The sequence below is a fragment of the Vidua chalybeata genome, chromosome 15, assembly GCF_026979565.1.
Source record: "Vidua chalybeata isolate OUT-0048 chromosome 15, bVidCha1 merged haplotype, whole genome shotgun sequence".
Classification (NCBI taxonomy): domain Eukaryota; kingdom Metazoa; phylum Chordata; class Aves; order Passeriformes; family Viduidae; genus Vidua; species Vidua chalybeata.
The window spans coordinates 18,732,671-18,742,127 of NC_071544.1; the positions used below are offsets into that span (position 1 = coordinate 18,732,671).

The 9,457-nt window shown below is 46.6% G+C and overlaps 1 long non-coding RNA gene across 1 annotated transcript; it reads left to right on the forward strand.

Moving 5' to 3' along the window:
- The first annotated feature begins 2,439 nt into the window (after positions 1 to 2,439).
- On the forward strand, positions 2,440 to 3,084 carry LOC128795702 (uncharacterized). Its single transcript, XR_008433613.1, has 5 exons — positions 2,440 to 2,483; positions 2,574 to 2,619; positions 2,722 to 2,765; positions 2,848 to 2,888; positions 2,970 to 3,084. It is a non-coding gene; the product is annotated as an uncharacterized LOC128795702 (long non-coding RNA).
- The last annotated feature ends 6,373 nt before the right edge of the window (positions 3,085 to 9,457 follow it).

Here is a 9,457-nt window from a genome sequence, read left to right on the forward strand (position 1 = left end):
CCCAACGCCACAGGCCTTTTGACTCGGGAGTCCCGACAGGCATCGCAGTCGTATCTGTCTTTAGAAGCATCCGGTCGGATGTCTTTTAAGGTCTCGTTCTGAGCGGTAGCGACAGCCGCACACCCCAACGATCCGTTATAGGGGCTTAGGACTCGTGAGAACGCCAAGCTTGGTAGCTCATTCTTACCGTAGGCTTTTCAGGCATCCGCTTGTGCGGTTCTCGGAAGACATCGTTTCCTTAGCATCTTCTTCCTGCAGGGTTCTTTGAGCCTCATCAGCTCCGAGCCGTCCGTCTCACCTAGGTCATCTCGTTCCGCAATCTCTCTGTCCTCGCGGGCATTTTTCTCGCCAAGAGATTTTTTCTCCTCGTGGCGTCCCCTCGTTTGTCGTGTCCTGTCCTGTGTCACGGGTGTCTGCACATATTTGTCCCGGAGCTGCTCTGTCCTGCTGCATAGCCTGGTGTAATTGCACAAGTCCTGGAGACCTGCAATTTGGAATGGGGGATGTAGTTGTATTCTAGATGGTATTCCTAGATTCACACAGGATGCTTGGACCTGTTAAGTTATCCTACAGTTGTTTGAATTTTCTCCTAACTTTCTTTCAGATGCAGACATTTAAGATCTGTGGCAGAGCGCCCCTCCTGGGTCAGGGGGTTTTCCCTGAGAAGGTCAGTCGCTGTTTGTATTTGCAGGGGAAGCATACATGGCGACTATGTTACAGCACTGTTCTTTGTCTTTATTATTAGGAAGTCCAGGCAGATAGCGGCAGTCAAGGCCAAGTGTGCCAGGTGAGCAGTGGACAGAAGCAGTTGTTCTCGCACAGGTCTCAGTTTCTGGTGCACCTCTAACCATCCATTCTCATTTGTGTGCTTTAGGCCATCCACTCGGTGTACGCTAAGCCCATGTCATCAGGTGGCGGACGGACCGGGTTTCCTGCACTCGTGAGCCCTCGGGAAGTATGACGGGACCCCGTGATGAAGCCCACACATCTTGTATTTCAAGGTCCCGTCTGGGTAGCTCACGGGAACGGCCGAGGAGCTGCGGTGAGTCGGGGAGGTAGGGAGGAGGAGCGGGGGTCCACTCCAGTTTCAGCCGTGCCCAGTCACCTTGTCTCCACTTAACCTAGGCGTACCTCGTGACGGCAGCGTCGGCCTCGGAGCACGGCCGAAGCGTGCGGCCCGAACGCCAGGGCCCTCTTAGGAGAAGGTGAGTAGCAGAATTGTCAGGTTTTGGCCCATGTGCTGTTAAGATTGTGCACTGATGTTTCCTTTTCTTTGTCTTGGCAGACGAAGAGATAAGAGCCTGGTGACAGCTGGAACTTCCCAGACGGGGAGGTGGCCTTCTTTTGCACTCGACAGGGATTTGCACGCCCAGAAGTGTGCAAGATAAGTCGAGGGCTATGACCCACTGAGGGGAGGGAAGCGGGGTGCTGGCTTGGGACTGCCTGGAAGGGATTTTGGAGTCTGCTTTGGAGATGGGGATGTCTAGGAAGTGTCTCATTAGGCCACCTAAAGGGAAAGCGTCTCTTTTGATCTCAGCGCTGAGGTGCGCAGGGCAGAGCAGTTCCGGTGTGGGTCGTGTCACTTGTCTCTTGTGCATTCTGTGTTGTTTGGGTCTGTCACGTCACTTGTCTTTCTTTACCTTAGCTGTCTGAGGGTCATCTTGGCATCTGCGATCTTTGCGTTCCTCGGCCCGGCCCCAACGCCACAGGCCTTTTGACTCGGGAGTCCCGACAGGCATCGCAGTCGTATCTGTCTTTAGAAGCATCCGGTCGGATGTCTTTTAAGGTCTCGTTCTGAGCGGTAGCGACAGCCGCACACCCCAACGATCCGTTATAGGGGCTTAGGACTCGTGAGAACGCCAAGCTTGGTAGCTCATTCTTACCGTAGGCTTTTCAGGCATCCGCTTGTGCGGTTCTCGGAAGACATCGTTTCCTTAGCATCTTCTTCCTGCAGGGTTCTTTGAGCCTCATCAGCTCCGAGCCGTCCGTCTCACCTAGGTCATCTCGTTCCGCAATCTCTCTGTCCTCGCGGGCATTTTTCTCGCCAAGAGATTTTTTCTCCTCGTGGCGTCCCCTCGTTTGTCGTGTCCTGTCCTGTGTCACGGGTGTCTGCACATATTTGTCCCGGAGCTGCTCTGTCCTGCTGCATAGCCTGGTGTAATTGCACAAGTCCTGGAGACCTGCAATTTGGAATGGGGGATGTAGTTGTATTCTAGATGGTATTCCTAGATTCACACAGGATGCTTGGACCTGTTAAGTTATCCTACAGTTGTTTGAATTTTCTCCTAACTTTCTTTCAGATGCAGACATTTAAGATCTGTGGCAGAGCGCCCCTCCTGGGTCAGGGGGTTTTCCCTGAGAAGGTCAGTCGCTGTTTGTATTTGCAGGGGAAGCATACATGGCGACTATGTTACAGCACTGTTCTTTGTCTTTATTATTAGGAAGTCCAGGCAGATAGCGGCAGTCAAGGCCAAGTGTGCCAGGTGAGCAGTGGACAGAAGCAGTTGTTCTCGCACAGGTCTCAGTTTCTGGTGAAAGTCTAAGCATCCCCTTTTTTTTTTTTTTTATTTTAGGCAGTCCTCTTGCGAGATGTCTCTGATCCCAGATGTCTGAGGCCAGGTGGGTGCAAGCTTAAGGTGTAGGTGGGCGTACTTGTCGGGTCAGGGTGGTGGTCTTTTCTCAGTATCTCAGTGTGGTTTTTTTTGCTTTGTTTCTTTGCAGGTGTCATTGCTGCCCTAGGCGTGTGAAGGAACAGAGTCAAGCGGGTGAGTCGGAATTTAGGCTGGGTAGACTCATAGGTGACTGTTATGCGGCAGCACGCTAAGCCTGTACCTTTTCCTTTTGTAGGTATCCTCCTGGCAGCCTGTTGAGTCGCATCAAGATTTCAGGTGAGCCGGGGCAGCGATGCATCAGAGTTCCAGGGATTCCTCTTTTGCAGGGCGCTAGTTGCATTTTCTGTTTTGTCTTAGGTACCGTGAGGAGGCGCATAGCTGAAGTTTGGAAACGGCAGCACCGAAGCGGATGTAGAGAACATGTCGCCGTCCACGTCCGGCTGACGATGGATTTTGTCCGGTCGTCTTGCAAAAGCTAAGTGTTGGGGCCAGTAGGTGGGAGAAGGGGAAAAACCTTTACTATCACAGGAGACAATTTGATGTTAGCTTAGAGGAGAGGCCCATAGTGGGACGGGCCCCTCGGAAGCAGAGGGAGAGGGTTTCTCCTCAGCCTCACCAGAGTCTTCGCCGGGCAGGGCAGTTCCGATCCGTCTTCGCGTCCTCGCGAGGTTTGCGTCGGCGGCCTTCTTCGACTCTCGAAGTCGTCGTGGATCTTTTCACCCGAGGAGCCCGCCTTCACGTCCGGAGCTATAGCCACGGTCACGCCGTAGTCATCGCTTTCTTGTCCAGGCCTACTGAGCTTCTTAGGCTTCCTCTTAAGTCCTTTGGCACTAACATCTTGAAAGGAGTTAAATTTCATCATCACATACTATTGCCCTAGGGCTTTCTTTCCTTTGGCATCATCGGCCTATGACTCATCTTGGACTAGCAATCTTGGGTCCATAAGGTGGAACTGCCAGGCAGTTTCCACTCTTGTCTGTGTTATGTCGTCCGTGTCTGTGTTATGTCGTCCGTGTCTGTGTTATGTCGTCCGTGTCCATTGATTTCTGTGTCATAGGCCTTTGTTACATCTCGAGGCTTTATCGGCATTGTTCTCTGCCATATCGGCCATATTTTACTCGTGTACCTTCCTGGATATCGCTTATTCCGGCATCGTTACATTTTTACTTTTTGAGACGGGAAGAAGTACAGGAGACGTTCTCATCCATCTTCCTTCTCTTCTCATGCTATTCTCTTGGACTTCTAGAGGGAGCATATTAGACCCTCATCACGTGACCGCAGTAGTTCCATCGCTTGCGCCTTCTCAAAGGGTATAGGGCTCAACAATTAATCTTCCGGAGAGTTACGTCAAGTCCTCACTTATATTGTATCTATGTCGGCTTATATTGTACGTGCTTAGGTTGTACCTACCTATGTTGGCTTATACTGTATGTGCTTATATTGTATGTACTTATGTCGTATGTACCTATGTTGGTTTATATTGTATGTACTTATACTGTATGTACCTACGTTGGCTTATATTGTGCATATATTGTATGTACCTACCTTGGCTTATGTTGTACATGCCTCTGTCGTGCCACTTACGATCGGAGCTGCCCTGCCCAGGCGCGTAGTCACGGTTAGGTAGAGCAGTTATAAAACTTTACATCTGTCATCTGTCTTCATCTGTCTTCTATGGGGGTTTTGGGTACAAAATTTATGGACCCGGAGCGGGAATAGCTCCTAGCCGTCAGATAGTCACTCGTTGACCGCCTCCCGTTGTCTCTGTCGTCTCGCAGGTCCCCGGGTCCCTACACGTTATCCCGGAATCTACCGCTGGACATCGAAGAGCTGCGGTCAGAAGATGCGTCGAAGCGTCAGCATAGCGTTTCAAGTAAGGGTCGCGGTCAGCGTGTAAGCGGAAGAGCGCGTGAGAGTGCGTGATTGTCCGTGTCTGTCTGTGAGAGCTTGTGTCTGCAGGTGTGTGTGTTGACCAGTTCTAACCTTGTGCGTATGGCCTTTGCCTTTCAGGTTTTTCAGCTCTTTTTTAAATTTAGAATAAAAAATCCCCAGGCGGGGTTTTTTTTTTCCCCCCCCCGCTGAGTTTTTTTTTCCTCGGTCCCGGCCGGTCCGCGAGGCGACGTTCATTGCCAAAGTTTGGAGGCGGACCGTCCCGGGACCGGGGTTTTCGTCAGGCAGGAGGATTTTTTAGGAGGCTCCTGGGAACCACGTTCCCGAGGAACAGCGATTGCCGGGGCGTAAAGGAGCGGTCGAGAGCGACAGTGAGTTTGCGTGCAATGTGAAGGAGGTGGTCACGGTGGATGACTGTTGTTTTCTGTGTGCTATTTTTGTTTTGGTCTTTCCTCTAACAATCAAACAAAATGTAATGTAAATAGAAAAAAGGTTATATTGTGTTAATATGCGCTCGGTTTCTATTGCCCCGTATCGTTCCGTGTTTGCATTTGCCGCTGCATTTCCACATACGGCTTCATACGTAAGTCAGATTTCTACCGGGCAGCGTAAGGATTGTATCTACGCTCCCATTCGTATACATCGTTTCCATGTGTTTTGCTGGAGTCTAAATAAAAAAAATTATTCAATAAAGTTGAATCAACCCTAATAATGATGCCCCCCACTCCCTCCCCCTCCACCTTTGGCTCCAGTGTTTTTTTGGTGTGGTTTAGTCTTTTTTTTTTCCCCACTGTATTTCTTCCTTTGCTTCTTCTCTTAGTTTTCTTTCTGTCATGTCATTTCTCACTGTTTCTAACTCTCTCTCTCTCTGCTTCTCTATTTCCCTGTATGTCTTTTCTTCTGTTTCTCTGTTTCACTATTTCTAACTATTTTTCTCTCTAGTTGATGCTTTTACTCTTTATTTCTTTTTCTCTCCAGCTTCTCTTCTTTATTTTCTCTATTCTTTTGTCCTCTTTTTCACTCTCACCCTCTTTTCACTGTAACCCTTCTCATTTTTTACTCTTTGCCATTCTTTTCCTATTTCTTTTCGTCTCTTAAGTAGTCTCTTAAGTTGTCTCTTGTCTCTTAAGTAGTCTCTTAAGTAGTCTCTTAAGTCGTCTCTTAAGTCGTCTCTTGTCTCTTAAGTAGTCTCTTAAGTAATCTCTTAAGTTGTCTCTTGTCTCTTAAGTTGTCTCTTAAGTTGTCTCTTGTCTCTTAAGTTGTCTCTTAAGTAGTCTCTTAAGTAGTCTCTTGTCTCTTAAGTAGTCTCTTAAGTAGTCTCTTGTCTCTTAAGTTGTCTCTTAAGTTGTCTCTTGTCTCTTAAGTAGTCTCTTAAGTTCTCTCTTGTCTCTTAAGTTGTCTCTTAAGTAGTCTCTTAAGTTCTCTCTTGTCTCTTAAGTTGTCTCTTAAGTTGTCTCTTGTCTCTTAAGTTGTCTCTTAAGTTCTCTCTTGTCTCTTAAGTTGTCTCTTAAGTAGTCTCTTAAGTTGTCTCTGTCTCTTAAGTTGTCTCTTAAGTTGTCTCTTGTCTCTTAAGTAGTCTCTTAAGTAGTCTCTTAAGTTGTCTCTTGTCTCTTAAGTTGTCTCTTAAGTTGTCTCTTGTCTCTTAAGTAGTCTCTTAAGTAGTCTCTTAAGTTGTCTCTTGTCTCTTAAGTAGTCTCTTAAGTTGTCTCTTGTCTCTTAAGTTGTCTCTTAAGTAGTCTCTTGTCTCTTAAGTTGTCTCTTAAGTAGTCTCTTAAGTTGTCTCTTGTCTCTTAAGTTGTCTCTTAAGTTCTCTCTTGTCTCTTAAGTTGTCTCTTAAGTAGTCTCTTAAGTTGTCTCTTGTCTCTTAAGTTGTCTCTTAAGTTCTCTCTTGTGTCTTAAGTTGTCTCTTAAGTTCTCTCTTGTCTCTTAAGTTGTCTCTTAAGTTGTCTCTTGTCTCTTAAGTTGTCTCTTAAGTTGTCTCTTAAGTTCTCTCTTGTCTCTTAAGTTGTCTCTTAAGTAGTCTCTTAAGTTGTCTCTTGTCTCTTAAGTAGTCTCTTAAGTCGTCTCTTAAGTCGTCTCTTAAGTCGTCTCTTGTCTCTTAAGTAGTCTCTTAAGTAATCTCTTAAGTTGTCTCTTGTCTCTTAAGTTGTCTCTTAAGTTGTCTCTTAAGTAGTCTCTTGTCTCTTAAGTAGTCTCTTAAGTAGTCTCTTGTCTCTTAAGTAGTCTCTTAAGTAGTCTCTTGTCTCTTAAGTAGTCTCTTAAGTAGTCTCTTGTCTCTTAAGTTGTCTCTTAAGTTCTCTCTTGTCTCTTAAGTTGTCTCTTAAGTAGTCTCTTAAGTTGTCTCTTGTCTCTTAAGTAGTCTCTTAAGTTGTCTCTTGTCTCTTAAGTTGTCTCTTAAGTTCTCTCTTGTGTCTTAAGTTGTCTCTTAAGTTCTCTCTTGTCTCTTAAGTTGTCTCTTAAGTTGTCTCTTGTCTCTTAAGTTGTCTCTTAAGTTGTCTCTTAAGTTCTCTCTTGTCTCTTAAGTTGTCTCTTAAGTAGTCTCTTAAGTTGTCTCTGTCTCTTAAGTTGTCTCTTAAGTTGTCTCTTGTCTCTTAAGTAGTCTCTTAAGTAGTCTCTTAAGTTGTCTCTTGTCTCTTAAGTTGTCTCTTAAGTTGTCTCTTGTCTCTTAAGTAGTCTCTTAAGTAGTCTCTTAAGTTGTCTCTTGTCTCTTAAGTAGTCTCTTAAGTTGTCTCTTGTCTCTTAAGTTGTCTCTTAAGTAGTCTCTTGTCTCTTAAGTTGTCTCTTAAGTTGTCTCTTGTCTCTTAAGTAGTCTCTTAAGTTCTCTCTTGTCTCTTAAGTTGTCTCTTAAGTAGTCTCTTAAGTTGTCTCTTGTCTCTTAAGTAGTCTCTTAAGTTGTCTCTTGTCTCTTAAGTTGTCTCTTAAGTTCTCTCTTGTGTCTTAAGTTGTCTCTTAAGTTCTCTCTTGTCTCTTAAGTTGTCTCTTAAGTTGTCTCTTGTCTCTTAAGTTGTCTCTTAAGTTGTCTCTTAAGTTCTCTCTTGTCTCTTAAGTTGTCTCTTAAGTAGTCTCTTAAGTTGTCTCTGTCTCTTAAGTTGTCTCTTAAGTTGTCTCTTGTCTCTTAAGTAGTCTCTTAAGTAGTCTCTTAAGTTGTCTCTTGTCTCTTAAGTTGTCTCTTAAGTCGTCTCTTAAGTAGTCTCTTAAGTTGTCTCTTGTCTCTTAAGTAGTCTCTTAAGTTGTCTCTTGTCTCTTAAGTTGTCTCTTAAGTAGTCTCTTGTCTCTTAAGTTGTCTCTTAAGTTGTCTCTTGTCTCTTAAGTCGTCTCTTAAGTTGTCTCTTAACTCTGTCTTTTTCCTTCCATCTTTTCATTTCTAACTTTGTTTTTTATTTTACTCCCAGGGAGCCTGAAAGTTTCTACTGCTGCTTTTTGAAAGCTAGATAGGGAAACAAACTTTAAATAATTTAAAAAAAAAAAAAAGCATTTACTCCCTGGGAGCCTGAAACTTTCTACTGCTGCACCGGACATATAGTTTTTCTTCTTTTTTATATATACCTAAACAACCCCTAATTAGTGCTCCACCTGGCACATTACAATACCCACTACCCACATCACCCCCACCATGTAGACACCGCCATCTTGCTCCCCATCACGTGACCCTATGGGTGCCACCATCTTGCTCCCTGTCACATGACCACACGGATGCCGCCATTTTGTAGAGCTAAGGAGCTGCGTTCAGGGTTAGGGGGCAGGGGTTAGGGTTGCGGTTAGGGTTGGGTTAGGGTTGCGGTTAGGGGTTGGGGTTAGGGTTAGGGTCAGTTTGTAGGATTCCCTTGGGACTGTCAGGGCAGCACAGGTTTGAGGTGGGGGCAGCTTGGGTCTGCGACACATCTTCGATCGTTTGGATTTTTGGAGGTGTCCGGCCACTTCAGGGCCACAGGCCCCTGGAGGCAAAGATCAGCCTTTTTCCTTGGGAAAGAAAAGTGGCCAGCCCAGGTTCCTGATGTCAGTTTGTAGGGTTCCCTTGGGACTGTCAGGGCAGCACAGGTTTGAGGTGGGGGCAGCTTGGCTCTGCGACACATCTTCGATCGTTTGGATTTTTGGAGGTGTCCGGCCACTCAGGGCCACAGGCCCCTGGAGACACTGAGCGGTCCTTTTCCGTGGGAAAGAAAAGTGGCCAGCCCAGGTTCCTGATGTCAGTTTGCCGGTTGTCCTTGGGACTGTCAGGGCAGCAGAAATTCTTGGTGGTGATAGTTTGGGTGTGGGACTCAGCCTGCCTTATTCAGGTTTGTGGAGGGAACAGCCCATTCAGGGCCACAGGCCCCTTGAACTTGATCCCCAGCCCTTTTCCCTGTATAAGAAAAACTACCACTCCAGATTCTTGATGCTAGTTTGCAGGAGGTTCTTGTCACTGCCAGGGCAGCCTGAATTTTCAGTGGGGGCAGTTTTGCTCCCTTGTAAATCTTGCACCGTTCGGATCTTGAGGTTGCATAATGTCATTTGGGGCCACTGACCTCTGGACCCAATCGCTGGTCCTTTTCCCTGTAAAAACAAACTCTCTCTCACCGTGTATTGATGTCTGTTCACTGGTGGTGTGTTTCACTCCAAGGGCAGCAAGAGTTCTTGGTGTTGGCATCTGTTGTCTGTGAGAAATCGTTCGCTGTCTGCAATTTTGGATGCAATTCCTGTTTGGCTAGGGGCACACAGAGAGGAAAGACTGTTAATTTCCTTGGAAAGCAAAGTCTGACACCCCATTGTTTAAGGGGCAGACAAAGGGCTGCGTGGGGAGGGAGCTCCCCACAGTACCTTTCTTCACCTCATCCCCCACTCCAAAGTGTCGCAGCCCCCCGTGTGACAAGCCGCTTTCAGAGGGTTACCTGGGCACACCTGCACAGGGAGCTGCTAGTCCAGAGGGCCTAACAGGGCTATTCCAAGCGTTCCTCCAGGAACTATGGTTGGAACAT